The following is a 17,153-nucleotide window of genomic DNA, read 5'->3' on the forward strand; positions in this document are numbered from 1 at the left end:
TCATCCTTAGTGCCCGTCCACAAACATAAGGTGTCATCTATATATTGCCCCCACCACAAAATACTGCCAATGTGTTCAGATTGATGCACACAGTCCTTCTCCCATAACCCAAGAAATAAATTAGCATCATTCGGGCATAACATGCTCCCATTACTGTCCCATGTACTTGAATGTAGAGTTGATCTTGAAAGGGAAACACATTATTTTTTAATGTCCATTCAGAAGGAGGATGAACATCTAAAGGTCTACTGTTCAAGAAATGTCCAAGAGCCTCCAGTCCATGTTGGTGATTGATGTTTGTGTACAAAGACTCCACATCAAAAGTTACCAAATAACAGTTGTCTGGCACCCTTATTTCTTGTAGTACATTTAAAACATGATTACTGTCTCGAATGTAAGACGGTAGTCGTTGGGCCAGAGGTTTTATAAAGAAATCCACAAATTGTGAAGCTGGCTCAGTAAGTGACCCGTTTGATGAAATAATGGTATTTTGGGAAGCATATAAAATGTGGGCAGTCTAGGATGAGAGCACAACAGAAAATCATGCTCTTGTTTAGTAATCCATCCAGATTTGATGGCATTCAGTAAAATCTCTTTCAACGACTCTTCCAGATGGTTCAGTGGATTTGAAGGTAGTTTCTAGAAGTAATGTTCATTATTGAGTTGTCGAAAGGCTTCCTCAATATATTTTTCTTTGTCCATTACTACAACAGCACCACCTTTGTCCGCTGGTTTTATATTGATAGAGTCATTTTTAGCCAGTAAATCCAAAGCTTGTTTTTGTGATCCAGATAGATTGTTTACTTTTTTATTAGCTGTAGAAAACAGGGCCTGGGTAGCTCAGTGGTAAATGGTGCTGGCTACCACCCCTGGGGTTCGCTAATTCGCTAGTTCGAATCCCAGGTTGTGCTGAGTGACTCCAGCCAGGTCTCCTAAGCAACCAAATTGGCCCAGTTGCTAGGGTGGGTAGAGTCACATGGGGTAACCTCCTCGTGGTCGCTATAATGTGGTTCGTTCTCGGTGGGGTGCGTGGTGAGTTCAGCGTGGATGCAGCGGTGGATGGTGTGAAGCCTCCACACGTGCTATGTCAATGCACTCAACAAGCCACGTGATAAGATGCGTGGGTTGATGGTCTCAGAGGTGGAGGCAACTGGGATTCATCCTCTGCCACCCGGATTGAGGCGAATCACTACGCCACCACGAGGACTTAAAAAAAAGCGCACTGGGAATTGGGCATTTCAAATTGGGGGAAAAAGAGGGGGGGAAAAACAGTTGAGTTCATCCTACTTCCAGAGGTCATCATCAAATGATGGAACCATCCTACTTCCAGAGGTCATCATCAAATGATGGAACCAAAGCTTTAGATGGAGGCTCCTATAAAATTGAAAGACTTTTGGTTTAAAATCATTTGCATAATGTGGGGCAAAAGATCATTCTTTCGATAGCACACTAATCGAATCAGATGAAAGAGGTGTGCTAGATATATTTATGACTGTGTCACTTGTCTCGTTGATCATAAGGCCCAGCGACGCTGTGGAAATTCCTGTCTGGGTCGTCTTCTGTCTTCTGCCCCTCCTTGTCTTCCTTTTATTTTGAACTTTGTGGATGCTGTATGTTGGTCCAAAAAATCAGACATCAAGGTGGACAGTGATGTAGCAACAGAGTTAAGAGGTATGTTCATCATCACTACTAGTGGTCAAATTAAAGGACTCTGATGTTGGATGTATTGATGTGTGTTCTTGGTCCATTGATAAACATGGCCTTCTCTGTAATCTTTCTCATCTCTCTTAAATTTTTTCACCTTTTGTTGTCTAACCCAATTTGTTAACTTCTCCATGTCCTCTTTCAATTTCTTCTCAAAAGGCAGTTTTTTTTCTGTTCGTCAGCTATTTGTGAAACCTGTGTTTTCATCTCATTAACTTTAATCTCCAGCTCATATTTCTGTTTTTACTCTGCTCAATAATGAGCAGAATCAGATGCAGTGAACATTTGTTGCTTTTATGCTCTCTTAATGTGCTTTTTGGAGCTTCAAGGTTCTGGACACCATTCACTTGCATTGTATGGACCTACAGAGCTGAGATATTCTTCTAAAAACCTACATTTGTGTTCTGCAGAAGAAAGAAAGTCATACACATATGGGATGGCATGATAGTTAATAAATGATGAGAGAATTTTCATTTTTGGGTGAACTATCCCTTTTATATACTTTCATGTATTCACTGTATTTTCTGCTATATGACAGTAAATTAGGTGTCTTTATCTTTTTATGACTGCCAAAAATGTATCTCTCTCTACTGTTTCCTCTTCTTTGGAATATCATAGAAGCCAAGTGGATTTTTTCATTATGCTGTTGGAATAAAAGGGATTATTTCATTTGCTATGATCTCAGATTCACCTCTACATGCCAGTGGCCCTGTTTGCCTTGCTATAGTGTTCTTCCAGGTTCCATATAAATAAAAATGGTCCATAATAGAGTGTCAGCAGAAACCTGTTTAAACTGTTTGATGTCATAGACCCAGCTGACTTGGTGTCTTCAAATCACATTGTAAGTATAGGTGCTTGCTTTACAGAGATTTTCTATGTGATGCTTTTCAAGTATGTAACACTGACCTCTCCTTCAGGTGTATCTGAGGGGCACAGCATGCCCCACTGGGATGGTTGGAGGGAGCGTGGACCACTCACTTTCCTTGTTTTCTCAAATTGAGGGGAGATCCTTGTCATCATGCCCAGTGCTGATACGTAGGAGAGATGGGAGAGGACCTGAGTCACACCCTGCCTGTCCATCTTAAATCTCTTCGGGGACCAGTTTCCCTGGAAAACACATTAGAGCAGCAGAAGACATGCCATTATTTTACTCAACACAGTGTTTTAGAATTGATTAATTAAAATTCAATAAATTCAGAGTTCATTATTAATCACAGTACATCAGTGGAGACAGTTTGTGCCATTATTAAACAACTTAATTTGACTTGATGTGGAATTCAAACTAGAATGCAAGACATTCACAGGTGGCTGTCAATCATGTTACATCATGATGCAAAACTATCTTGTATGCATAAAGGAATTCATTTTGAGATCCGTTTTGTTATAGTTTCTGTAGCTCAATGGGTAGAGCATGGTGCCAGATGCGTCACTGTCACAGGTTTGATTACCAGAGAATACACTGATAAAATGTATACCTTGAATGTACTGCAAGTCACTTCTGCCAAATGCATAATTTAAAAATGTTATATAAGGATGCAAAGAGGTATTAAGATGCTTTTCTGAGGGACTTGTTTGTGCAAAAGCAATTGCATTTTGTAATATGGAGCAGGCATTCTCTGATCTGTACTGTGAGATTTCAATGTACTGGTTTAGCTTTGGTCTATAATAAAGGTGGTGTGACTCACAGTGGAGATGGCGTTAACCATGCCGTTAGTGATCTGGTCCTGTCTCATGTGCTTCACAATATCAAACTGAGCTGCTCTCTGTTTGGGGATGATCTGGTCTGCGATCATCATCTCAGAGTTAAACTTCTTGAACAGATCCTCAAACAGCAGGGACAGGAGCTTGAGAGAAACTGAGACATCACAAACATGAGTTGTTACTATTTGATTCTGTTATATACTTCCTCACAACCGCAGACAAGAACAAGGCTGCGAAACTCGTAGCGTCTGACAACAAAAGAAAATCCAAATCCAAAATATGAACATGACTATCTTCGATTTGCATTCCACGACTTGGCAAACCTCATAATTAACAAATCGACAGAAATGAGACACAAGAACAGTCAACGGATGACTTCATCTCCACTTTTTTTAATCCCAAGAGCCGCCTTTTCCAGATACATTTTATTAACTTTATCTGGCTCCAAAACTCCCTTTCTCTGCCTTTTTATCCCAGATTTAATAAACAGGTGTTTGCACGCTCTGATCATTCTGACCCGGCCTTTTATTCTCCAAGTTCCTTGAATAGAAGCCATTCTCCTTCTCCTCCTCATTTGCATACATGAAAACAAACATCCTCACTGAAATTAATAAAGAAATTAAGCTTCCACAGCACAGCCAGGCCAATTAGTTGAATGTCAGGGAATCATAATTGAGGAGAAAAGAGATTGGAGGTGTTGGGAAGTGCGTATGTGCGTGTAAAGCCCTTCTGAAAGGGTTTCTGTCACTCACTAACTCCAAATCACTCACACACACACATTAACGCACAAACACACCCCACCTCAAGGTTGGTGGGGGGAAATTAAAGGACTTAAGACAGCGGTAATTACATTATCACAGTCGGGCTGGTGGATTAGCTCAATCGCTCTAGTCAAGGCGCCTATTCTTTTGTCATAGCCAGGCTAAATTATAATAAAGAGGAGAAATCCCAGAGTTTGGCTGGGCTGAATTCGGGTGTCGCAGCCGCATATGTCGCCCGCAACAAAAGCGGGTCGGCTGGGAATGAAGGGGAAGGCAAAGGTACTGATGGGTGGGGGGGGGGGGGTGGACGAAACAAAGCATTGGGAAAATAATGAAGGTATTATAATGACAAGCAGGGTAGAAACAAAAGAGAAGGTGAAGGACTGGGTGCTCGCCAAGACTGTATCTGCTGGTGTTGGCTTATGATCAGTTTCATAAGAGTCCGACAGTGTGTCTAATGAGAACAGAGATGAACAAAAAAAGATCAGTTAAGTTAGAAAAGAGCCTGTGATGGTAGTGTAAAAAATCAAGCGAGACTGTGACCAAATGCAGAACAAATTAAAATAGAGCGTACAGTGTCGACAATCTCAAAAGAGATACTGAACACATACAGTATAATGCGCTAAAATCTTAATTTCAGCTTCAGAAAGCTGGCTGTGCCACACAGGATAAACACAGATAAATAAACACTATTATCATAATTATCGCTCAGAGACTGAATGGGCTGTCAGTCATTCTTAATATAATTAAGGGGCTGTGAATGGAAAAGACAGAGATGGATTGAGGAGCCTGATGGATGGATTGGAGAGCGACGGTGCACATTGTTCTTTCCTCTAAAGTGAATATTTAATGATTTCAACATTCATTTATATTTGCTGTGCAAAATCTTACTGTGGATGGTAGGGCTGTCAGCAGGGCTGAGAAACTAAATTCAAAATTTTCACTGAAATATTCCAATTATATTCGAACTGTAAAGACATTATTTTAGGTAAGGGAAATATCTACAAAACTGATCAGATGTTTTTAATCAACGTTGTCTCCTACGTCGACAAGAGGGCGTAACGAATGAAAATAAAAAAACTACCAGTCCTTGGAACGCATCCAAAATTCAAATGTTCATTTTAGCATTTGAATGTGCGCGTTTATATTAAATTTAACAAATATCTGAATTTTGAATTTTCACTTGACAGCCTTAGTGTATGGCAAGCGATATTGTTTATATCGCGATATGTACATATCCATATGTGCAGCGTGGCTTATCTATCAGTGGGCAGGGCTTCATGTGAAAATGAGAGAATTTAAGAAACATGGACAGCGTTTAAAAAATATTCGGTGGCAGCTCAAGCAAATTCAATTACATTCATCTCGTGTTCGGCATTTCATTAGCGCTTAGTATGCTTCTCATCTGACGTGCGCATCTGTGTGTCATGTGAGAGTTATCTCAGGAGCACACAAGTACGCATGAGTCCAGCATGCAAAACATCACAAAACCCAACACAGAGCAGAAAAATATAATGTGCACACTGTCACACTACGATAATCTCTCATAAATCAATCAGAAGCAATTTGTTTTACCTCAAAATGAAGCACGCAAAAGAATATTATGAAAGCCAAAAGATGCGATCTGTGTGAATTCAGCTACAATTTATTTTTGCAAGAATTGTTTATATTTATTTGATATTAATTTTCTGCAAGAAGTATTTATTTCACTACGTTATTATTATTATTATTTTACTTATAATATCGAATGTTGAATTTCTTGATTAAAATGTATAATAATATTGGTCAACAACATATCAGACTGAAATTTAGCATTATGGTAAGAATTATTTAAAACCAAGTTGTTGTTTTTTCTCTTTTACTTTGACTTAAGTCAAGCTCCAAATAAAAGAGAAAATTATACAAGAGGACATATTTGAAAGTTTTGAATTCACTGACAGAATTACCCAAAAATAGACATTACAATATGGTTATTTCTATTGATTTCCCCCAAAAAATTGCTATATCGTGATATATATCATTATCGTGATATAAAATTACTTATATTGGTCATATCGCCCAACCCTTCAGAGAAAGAATGGGATTGGGAAATGATGCAGGCCAGAATCAAACCTGCATCTACCACATGAGCAGCACAACTCAATATGTCTGGTATATCTCAATATGTGCTAATTGCACCAGACACATACAAAACACTCTGTTAAGTCACTGACTGGCCATCAACTAATAAAGTAACTTCTTTACAACATTAATATGCATGAGAATATACATATTAACCATTATGTAAAAAAAAAAAAACGTACCTAAAATCTATTTATTTATTTTTTTTTTGCAATTATCAATTTTTAAATCATGAAAATAATGGAATTTTCTTGGGATTATTCCATTTAAAATGTTAAAACCTGAACTAACCTTGCCATATCATAAAAAGATAAAAGAAATGACACCAGAAAAACTCTCTCACGCTGACATTATACCATAGTGTTGCTGAACACTTATGTAAGAAAGTTACTAATTTATACATGCTTATGACTATTCAGAATGATTATATACAGACGCTATCAAACAGGAAAGGTTCATTTCAAAGCCAGTCAGAACCAGATACATGGCTAGCCAGCTCCAGACATTGTTTCCAAAGTAATCTCGATCGTCCACCTTGTTGTCTTCTTGAGCAAGAATGGTACAAGAATCTATGTACCATCACCGCCAGGTAGATACACTTAGCTCAAAAGTTAAATTCTTTCACCTGGAAGACACAACAACATAACATTCCTCTCTATTAAGACAAGTCCAACAAACTGCTAACAAACGGTTTATACTCTGATTTCAAATGCCTTTCTGAGGCATATCACAGCATGAAGAAAAGAATTAAGGGAATGGAAGATATCAGATGCCATTAAGGGTGCGAGGAGACCAGACAGTTCATTGAGTTTTAGTTCAATTTAGATTGACGTACAGGTATGTGGGTGAGTATGGTGGAGGCTAACAGTTCTCTGGCCTCCTCCATCATGGTTTTCTTAGGGCCACCCCACATGCCTTACTTTATTTCCAATGTATTTCAGTGCCTACAGTGCATACATACACTCATCAGATACCACCTTTAAAAACTTCTCAATGGTGTTCCTTTATTATTTAAATGTATTTATATTTTGCACCACAGGTTTCCTCTGGCAAATTACAAGATATAAGAAGGAAAAGTATGTTTTTTGTGGCCTCCATTAATAAGATTAAACCTTTCAAATCGAATTCTTTAATCTGAAGTGACCGAACCAATGCAGGGTTCAATGGCTCTCTAAAGAGGCATCAGAGAATTGGACCCCTCCATTCTCCTCAGACACACGTATATACACACACACACATATACACCCGAGTCAGCTACTTGTTCTGCTAAAGAGGTCAAAGGTCACAGCCACTAGGCTTTTCCTTGAGACCACCCACTTTGAGTCACGGAATGATGTGAAATGACAACTACAGTTTTTTTAAGTTAAGCTTAAACTACTAGATGTTTCCAAGTAATTTGGTAAGAAATTCAAACATCTTGCTTTGTTGTGATATGTGCTGGGCTGAACTCCACCACAGAGATCAGTGCAAAACTTCAAGTAAAAGCAGCACATATACTCAACATGTTTCTGTAAATGCAAACTCTTGACCAATTCTCCATCTGTAATAACACATCTTATCTAATTGAGGTCTGGTCTGGTCAATTGGTGTTCACACATAGGCTCATTAGTGGACCTTTGATGAGGCCCACACAATGTCACTGGCACGCAAACAGGCATTCAAGTCTGCCCAGATACGGGTTGCTAGGATGCAGATGTGGTCCTTGCTGACCCTTTATTAGGTCTTGTGATGAATAATACATCTAAGATTCAGCAAACAGCGTCTCAAGATTTGATAATACTCCGCAAAAACTGATTCACTCAAGTGTGACACTTGGTTTGTAAAAGCTTTTAAGGTTTTAAACAGTGATCCAATCTTTGACAAAAATGTAACCAGATGAATTTGATAATGCTTCTAGTGACATTTAAAGGTTAACATTATTGTTTTTAATGCACAAAAGAAAGGCTCCATTTCGTCTTTCAAAAAGATTTATTTAAAAATGTATTTAAACTTTGTTTTAAAATTAGAATTGTGAATAGATACTTTTCAGAATTGAATGAAATAAGTATATTTATAATCAATATTTATCTTCCTTTGTCTGCCATTATGAGATTTTATCTACTGAGCTCATCATACTGCATTGTGAAATTACAGTCAATGAAAAAGTAACATATGATGCTGCCAAAGAATTTGTCTAAAAGAGTGTATCTTAGAAGCATCAAACTTTTGTTTACATAAAATTCTGCTTAAGTGGGCAGCTCACTAGATCTTGAAAAGCCATAAAATGTATTTATGGGCAGGGTGGAACAATCAATTAGATACACAACTTAAATGATAGCAGAGATATTATTGGAGGTACCTGAGTTTGGGTGAATACTTGGGCCTTCTGACACTCTTCCAAACTGGGGGCAAAAGCATCCAAGACATGTTCCTCTGTGCCAGTCATCTGAACGATCTCCTGATCACTCTCCGCTCCCATTACCTGTAGGTCAAAGTGTTTAGTAGAGATTAAGGTACAATTCTGTCATCAGTTACTCCCTCTCATGTCTTATAAACCCATTCAGTGAAAAATAGTTATTTAAAGGATAGTTCACCCAAAAATTTAAATTCTCTCCTCTCATCATTTATTCACCCTCCCAGGTGTGTATGACTTTCTTCTGCTGAACACAAAGATTTTTAGAATAATATCTCAGCTCTGTTGGTCTATTCAATGCAAGTGAATGGTGGCCAGAACTTTGAATGTCCAAAAAGCACATAAAGGCAGCATAAATGTAATCCATATGACTCCAGTGGTTTAATCCATGTCTTATAAAGCGATATGATAGGTGTGGGTGAGAAACAGATCAATACTTATGTCCTTTTTTACTATAAATCTCCACCTTCACTTTCACTTTCTTCTGTTGTTTTTGGCGACTTGCATTCTTCATGCACATTACCACCCACTAAGAAGGGAGGAGAATTTAAAGTAAAAAAATACTTAAATATTGATCTGTTTCTCACCCTCACCTATCATATCACTTCTGAAGACATGGATTTAACCACTGGAGTTGTGTAGATTACTTTTATGCTGTCTTTATGTGCTTTATGGAGCTTCAAAGTTCTGGCGACCATTCACTTGCATTGTATGGACCTACACAGCTGAAATATTCTTTGTGTTCAGCAGAAGCAAGAAAGTCATACACATCTGGAAATTAGAGAATTACAATTTTTGGGTGAACTATCCCTTTAAATTAGAATGTTCAAGCTGCTCTATTGCATACAATAAAAGTGAATGGTGACCACGGCTACCACGCAAGATTTCAAAGGCAGGATATTTTCGTGTGAATAATGACTAAAATTTAAGTCTGCTCCTTGTAAAAAAAAAAACTATCATGTGGCTTCAGAATAATTGAAATATAATGCATGAATTGTAAGGACTACTTACTTATAATACTTTTTTGTTCTTTTTGGAGCTTGACAGCACTGGTCCCATTCCACTATCACTGTATGGAAAGGAGCAGTGTAAACATTCCTCAAAAATTCTCCCTTTGCCTTCCGCAGAAGAAAGTCATATGGGTTTAAAGCAACATGATGGTAAGTAATGATGACAATTAAAATTTTTGGATGAACTATCTCTGGAATTTATATAATATAGTATAAAAGAGATATATAAAACGCACTTAATGAATTTAAAGCAAAGAGACATTCACATGCACAGTTGAAGTCAGAAGTTTACATACACCTTATCCAAATACATTTAAACTCAGTTTTTCACAATTCCTGACATCTAATCGTAGAAAACATTCCCTGTCTCATGTCAGTTAGGATCACTACTTTATTTAAAGAATGTGAAATATCAGAATAATAGTAGAGAGAATTATTTCAGCTTTTATTTCTTTCATCACATTCCCAGTGGGTCAGAAGTTTACATTTTGTAAGTATTTGGTAGCATTGGCTTAAAATTGTTTAATTTGGGTCAAACATTTTGGGTAGCCTTCCACAAGCTTCTCACAATAAGTTGCTGGAATTTTGGCCTATTCCTCCAGACAGAACTGGTGTAATGGAGTCATGTTTGTAGACCTCCTTGCTCGCACATGCTTTTTCAGTTCTGCCCACAAATTTTCTATCGGATTGAGGTCAGGGCTTTGTGATGGTCACTCCAATACCTTGACTTTGTTGTCCTTAAGCCATTTTGCCACAACTTTGGAGGTATGCTTGAGGTCATTGTCCATTTGGAAGATACATTTGCGACCGAGCTTTAACTTCCTGGCTGATATCTTGAGATGTTGCTTCAATATATTCACATAATTTTCCTTCCTCATGATGCCATCTATTTTGTGAAGTGCACCAGTCCCTCCTGCAGCAAAGCTCCCCCACAACATGATGCTGCCACCCCCATGGTTCATGGTTGGGATGGTGTTCTTCAGCTTGCAAGCCTCACCCTTTTTCCTCCAAACATAACAATGGTCATTATGACCAAACAGTTACATTTTTGTTTCATCAGACCAGGGGATATTTCTCCAAAAAGTAAGATCTTTGTCCCCATATGCACTAGCAAACTGTAGTCTGGCTTTTTTTATTGCGGTTTTGGAGCAGTGGCTTCTCCTTGCTGAGCAAGGATATATATAGGACTTGTTTTACTGTGCATATAGACACTTGTCTACCTGTTTCCTCCAGCATCTTCACAAGGTCCTTTGCTGTTGTTCTGGGATTGATTTGCACTTTTTGCACCAAATTACGTTCATCTCTAGGAGACAGAATGCATCTTTTTCCTGAGCGGTATGATGACTGCGTGGTCCCATGGTGTTTATACTTGCGTACTATTGTTTGTACAGATGAATGTGGTACCTTCAGGCATTTGGAAATTGCTCCCAAGGATGAACCAGACTTGTGGAGGTCCACAATTTTTGTTTCTGAGGTCTTTGCTGATTTCTTTTGATTTTCCCATGATGTCAAGCAAAGAGGCACTGAATTTGAAGGTAGGCCTTAAAATACATCCATGGTTACACCTCCAATTGACTCCTATCAGAAGCTAATTGGCTAATTGCCTAAAGGCTTGACATAATTTTCTGGAATTTTCCAAGATGCTTAAAGGCACAGTTAACTTAGTGAATGTAAACTTCTGACCCACTGGAATTGTGATATTGTTTGTTTGTTTGTTTGTTTTTAACGCCATACCAGCTTCTATGGCTATTTCCATGGCGAGAAATGTGTAAGGAATTCTATAAAAGGTTTTTAAAATCTATTTTTCCTAAAAATTCTAAAATTGCATTCGGTTTGACTTTCTGCCAGAGTGCTGACTGAATAAAAAAGGTTTCTCACGGGGTTAAGACCAGTACAGTCTAATAAAACATGTTTCAGGGATAATGGATTCTGGCAGAAGGTACATGTTGGTGAATCTTCTCCCAATATTAAAAACTTGTGTGTCGCTTTATAATATAGTCAATTAAAAGTTAAACAATCTCTCTGTAAACAATTGTTGGAAAAATTACTCATGTCATGCACAAAGTAGATGTCCTAAACGACTTGCCAAAACTATAGTTTGCTAATATTAAATCGGTGCAGTGGTTAAAAAATGAGTTTTAATGACTTCAACCTAAGTGTATGTAAACTTCTGACTTCAACTGTATATCCACAGTAAAACGAGTCCTATATCAACATAACCTGAAAGGCTGCTCAGCAAGGAAGAAGCCACTGCTCCAAAACCACCATAAAAAAAGCCAGACTACAGTTTGAAAGTGCACATGGGGACAAAGATCTTACTTTTTAGAGAAATGTCCTCTGGTCCGATGAAACAAAAAACTGAACTTTTTGGCCATAATGACCATCGTTATGTTTGGAGGAAAAAGGGTGAGGCTTGCAAGCCGAAGAACACCATCCCAACCGTGAAGCATGGGGGTGGCAGCATCATGTTGTGGGAATGATTTGCTGCAGGAGGGACTGGTGCACTTCACAAAATAGATGGCATCATGAGGAAGGAAAATTATGTGGATATATTGAAGCAACATCTCAAGACATCAGCCAGGAAGTTAAAGCTCGGTCGCAAATGGGTCTTCCAAATGGACAATGACCGCAAGCATACCTCCAAAGTTGTGGCAAAATGGCTTAAGGACAAAAAAGTCAAGGTATTGGAGTGACCATCACAAAGCCCTGACCTCAATCTGATAGAAAATCTGTGGGCTGAACTGAAAAAGCACGTGTGGGCAAGGAGGCCACAATCCTGACTCAGTTACACCAGTTCTGTCTGGAGGAATGGGCCAAAATTCCAGCAACTTATTGTGAGAAGCTTCTGGAAAGCTACCCAAAACATTTGACCCAAGTTAAATGATTTAAAGGCAATGCTACCAAATACTAACAAATTGTATGTAAACTTCTGACCCACTGGGAATGTGATGAAAGAAATAGAAGCTGAAATAAATAATTCTCTCTACTATTATTCTGACATTTCACATTCTTAAAATAAAGTAGTGATCCTAACTGACCTAAGACAGGGAATATTTTCTACGATTAAATGTCAGGAATTGTGAAAAACTGAGTTTAGATGTATTTGGCTAAGGTGTATGTAAACTTCTGACATCAACTGTCTACCCATTTCCTCCAGCATCTTCACAAGCTACTTTGCTGTTGCTCTAGGATTGATTTGCACTTATCGCACCAAACTACGTTCATCTTGCATTTGGAAATTGCTCCCAAGGATGAACCAGACTTGTGGAGGTCTACAATTTTTTTCCTGAGGTCTTGGCTGATTTCTTTTGATTTTCCCATGATGTCAAGCAAAGAGGCACTGACTTGAGGTAGACCTTAAAATACGTCCACAGGTACACCTCCAATTCAGTACACCTCTATCAGAAGCTAATTGGCTACTTGCCTAATGGCTCGACATAATTTTCTGGAATTTTCGAAGCTGCTTAAAGGCACAGTTAACTTAGTGTATGTAAACTTCTGACCACTGGAATTGTGATATAATCAATTAAAAGTGAAACAATCTGTCTGTAAACAATTGTTGGAAAAATTACTCATGTCATGCACAAAGTAGATGTCCTAAACGACTTGCCAAAACTATAGTTTGCTAATATGAAATCTGTGGAGTGATTAAAAAATTAGTTTAAGTGTATGTAAACTTCTGACTTCAACTGTAGTAAACTTTGTATTCAACACCAAAAAAATTTCCAGTGTGTATGACTCTGTTGCAGAAGTGAATATGGAGCCACAGGACTCTATGACATTTATTTATGCTAATAGAAGACTGTGAGAACAGGACTGGGTGGATAACACTGTTTAAAGGTCTCCACCGTTTGGCACTGCTGACTTGTTGCAAGGAAATCCAGGAGGAATGTGCTCTGGATGCAAAAGTGCAAAGCAAACAAGCTCAACTGCCAATTTACTCTGTGTCCTGTTCCTAAACCAATCACACCCATATGTTAAGAGAGGGCCTCGGATGAGGGAATTAGGGGTAACACCCGCCATAGTATGAGCAGATTCTCTGTTCTGAGCACTAATTAAATATCTGTTTCTAACGGCTGATACTCCAGACTCTACAGGAAAATTAAGAATGGTCCATTTCAGATAACAAATGCATTATCAATGCTTAAATTGCATAGTAAAGAATTACATACTAATAAGTCATTATGTTGATCAAATTTTACGGAATATCTAAAAAAAGACTTGATAAGACAAAAAGGATTGTTACAGTTCTGGATGCTGATTGGTCAATACAGCTTTCCAGCTGTGCAAAAAACACAATATAGTTACACCTAAAACACAAAACATGTTCACCACCAAGCAACAGTATATAATACATGTTGACCCATAGAGGCTTTTAACTATTAACCTTAGTTCACACATCAGGGAGTATGACTTCTATGGAAATGTGCTTAAGAAAATAACATTTTAACATAATTTTGTGTCTTTAATATTTGTTTATGTAGTAATCATTTTATCAAAGCAATAAGATTATGAATAAATAATTGAGGCATTTCATTCCTTATTGCTTGCTTAAATATTTCCTTAAAAAATAAGTACAATCAACTAGTTTCAATTCTAATAAAGTCTAGCAAATTAGTATTGCTGGTTTAAAGCTAAAGTGCCTTGGAATTTTCTCACTGTCACTGTCCGCCACCTACTGGTTAAGCACAGACTGTGTCCTCTTTGCTAAATACAGAACTGTGCCATGAGCTAATCATAAATGCAAACATTTCTCAAATAATACACTAAGGGTTTAATACCATTTAAAGTCTTAATACACTTTCTCACCTTAAAGATAATAGCAATGGGTGCATCTTCAGAGAGGGTATTGTGCTTCAGGTAAAAACGGCCCTGTTTTACAATCATGTTGGTTCTGCTCTTCTTCTCATGAGGAGAGCTACAAACCAGAGATAAAAGAAAGAGAGATGGATGAGGACATGGCTGGAACTTTAAAAGGAGAAATGAATGTTTTTTTAAAATTTTCATACCATTATTTTCATTTGTTTGTAAGGCACTTTGAGCTACTTGGATGAAATGTGGTCTAGTTTATAACTATAACTACTACAGAAAATCCAATTCCAGCACCTGGTGACTGAGGCTCCCACGACACCCTTGTGATCTTGCTCAACAATGATTTGGTTCTTGGACCTTTTCTTGCCCTTTCACAATGAAATACCCACCTGCATACAGACAAGCCCACTAACATATGAGGAAAACATACGCTGTGCCCTGATCCCACTCAGTTGAGCTACAGGTTAAATTATCTGCTTGAAACAATGGCACACAAAATAAACAATCAAATGTCACTGAGACATGTCTGAGATGCTGTGATAATCTACCTGGATCTAGGGGGCATTCATTTAGCCATCTGGGTCTTTCCTGTCAAGACGCAACTGGAGCTTTGCAGCATTACTGGCATCCTAAAAAAAAAAAAAGAAGAAAAAGAAAAGATAGGTGTATTTATTTGAATTCCTGAGGAAAAGGAAGCACATTTTGAGGCTTATGCAAGGATTTCAGCTCAAACAGAAGTACCTTCCAATGGGGAGGGCATTTCGAATTATTCTCTGGCTGCCTCTGGTGTATTCAATGTCCACAGTGATGGGAGCAGAATATGTCATGTCTCTCAGACAACACTAGAGTTAGAAAACATGACAATGAACAAAGAGCACTGTCTGGACCCAGTTTCCATTTTTTCTTCTTTCAGTGGACTTACAAGTTAACATTAAATGAAATATCATCACAGCAGCCATTAGGCCACAGAGTTTACCTCATGTGGTGACACTGGTCTGGTTACATTAAAGCTTTCTTCTAAATCAGGCATGCCAATGTAGATACTGAGGTATCTAGGGATGGATGATACATAACAGGTGACCAAATGTTTAAAAAGTATACATTTCTTAGGCTTTTATATAATTAAATAGTCTATTTAAACATCAGCATCCTCACTTCAGGTACCACATCAGGTCAGCATCACTTGTGATCTTTTCATTAGCCTTCATGATCTTTTTTTATCTGGAAGGATTAGCAGACATTAGGGTTAATCTACAAAAGCATTTTGTCCATGTCCTTTTGTGTAGTGGTACAAAAAATGTAAAACGTCAAACAGCTGTGACTGAAACCACAACGTACAATAAGTGTATTTCATGCAAAAATGTGCAAAAAGCTGTTCAATATAACGTGTTATCAATCTTTAAAGAGATAGTTCCCCCCAAAATGAAAATCCTCTCATCATTTACTCACCCTTACGCCATCTCAGATGCGTGACTTTCTTTCTTCTGCAAAACACAAATTAAGATTTTAAGAAGAATATTTCAGCTCTGTAGGCCCATACAATGTAAGTGAATGGTAGCATACTCAGAACTTTGAAGCTCCAAAAAGCACATAAAGGCAGCATAAAAGTAAACCACATGACTTCAGCGGTTAAATCCATGTCTTCAGGAGTGATATGATAAGTGTGGGATAGAAACAGATCAATATTTAAGTCCTTTGTTATTATTAATTCTCCTCCCTGCCCAGTAGGTGAAAATATGCACGAAGAATGTGAACTGCCAAAAAACAAAAGAATGTGGAAGTGAAAGTGGAGATTTATAGTATATTAAAAAAAGGAAATTAAATATTGATCTGTTTCTCACACACACCTATAATATCACTTCTGAAGATATGGATTTAACCACTGGAGTCTTATGGATTACTTTTATTCTGCTTTTATGTGCCTTTTGAGCTTCAAAGCTTTGGTCACCATTCACTTGCATTATGAGGACCTTCAGAGCTGAAATATTCTTCTAAGAATCTTTGTTTGTGTTCAGCAGAAGAAAGTAAGTCATACACATCTAGGATGGCACGAGGGTGAGTAAATGATGAGAGAATTTTCATTTTTGGGTGAACTATCCCTTTAAATACAAATTCTACAAACCTCTAGTTTGATGAAGTAATTGAAGGAATCAATGTGCTGCTTTACTAAGCCTTTAACCTAATAAATATTTAATTCAATATTATGAATATGATATTTTAGTCTGCAAATTCACTAAAACAACATTAGTTTTAATGGACGACAAGATTAAATGGTATGCATGTAAGGACAGAAGAGCATATGGGTAGTTATTTTTGTGTCCCCTTGCATGTGAGAAATAATATATAAAAGGATGTAGCATGCGTGGCTCACTTATTCTTTGATGGTTACTTTTTTTTCTTCTATTCTATATGTATGAGTCAAAGTCTATATCTATTTTGCAGTTCACCTATTAGTCTTGTGTTGAGGAAAAAAAAGTCAAAATATTCTACATATTCTTTCAACTAATTAATGAGTTTAAATACACTGCCTGTATAATTATTATTATTAGAAAATTCTGTTTAAAGTAGTTTTAGATACATGTCATACTGCAGTCACTGCTTGACATATACTTTCAACTACTCAAGAGCTGTTGACAGATCATTCATTCATTC

At 37.6% G+C, this 17,153-nt stretch overlaps 1 pseudogene; it reads right to left on the reverse strand.

Moving 5' to 3' along the window:
* The window catches only part of LOC127416718 (DNA-directed RNA polymerase III subunit RPC2-like), a 34,927-nt pseudogene extending 19,208 nt beyond the window's left edge, over positions 1–15,719 (reverse strand).
* Positions 15,720–17,153: the final 1,434 nt, after the last annotated feature.

This window comes from Myxocyprinus asiaticus, chromosome 26 (assembly GCF_019703515.2).
Source record: "Myxocyprinus asiaticus isolate MX2 ecotype Aquarium Trade chromosome 26, UBuf_Myxa_2, whole genome shotgun sequence".
Lineage (NCBI taxonomy): Eukaryota > Metazoa > Chordata > Actinopteri > Cypriniformes > Catostomidae > Myxocyprinus > Myxocyprinus asiaticus.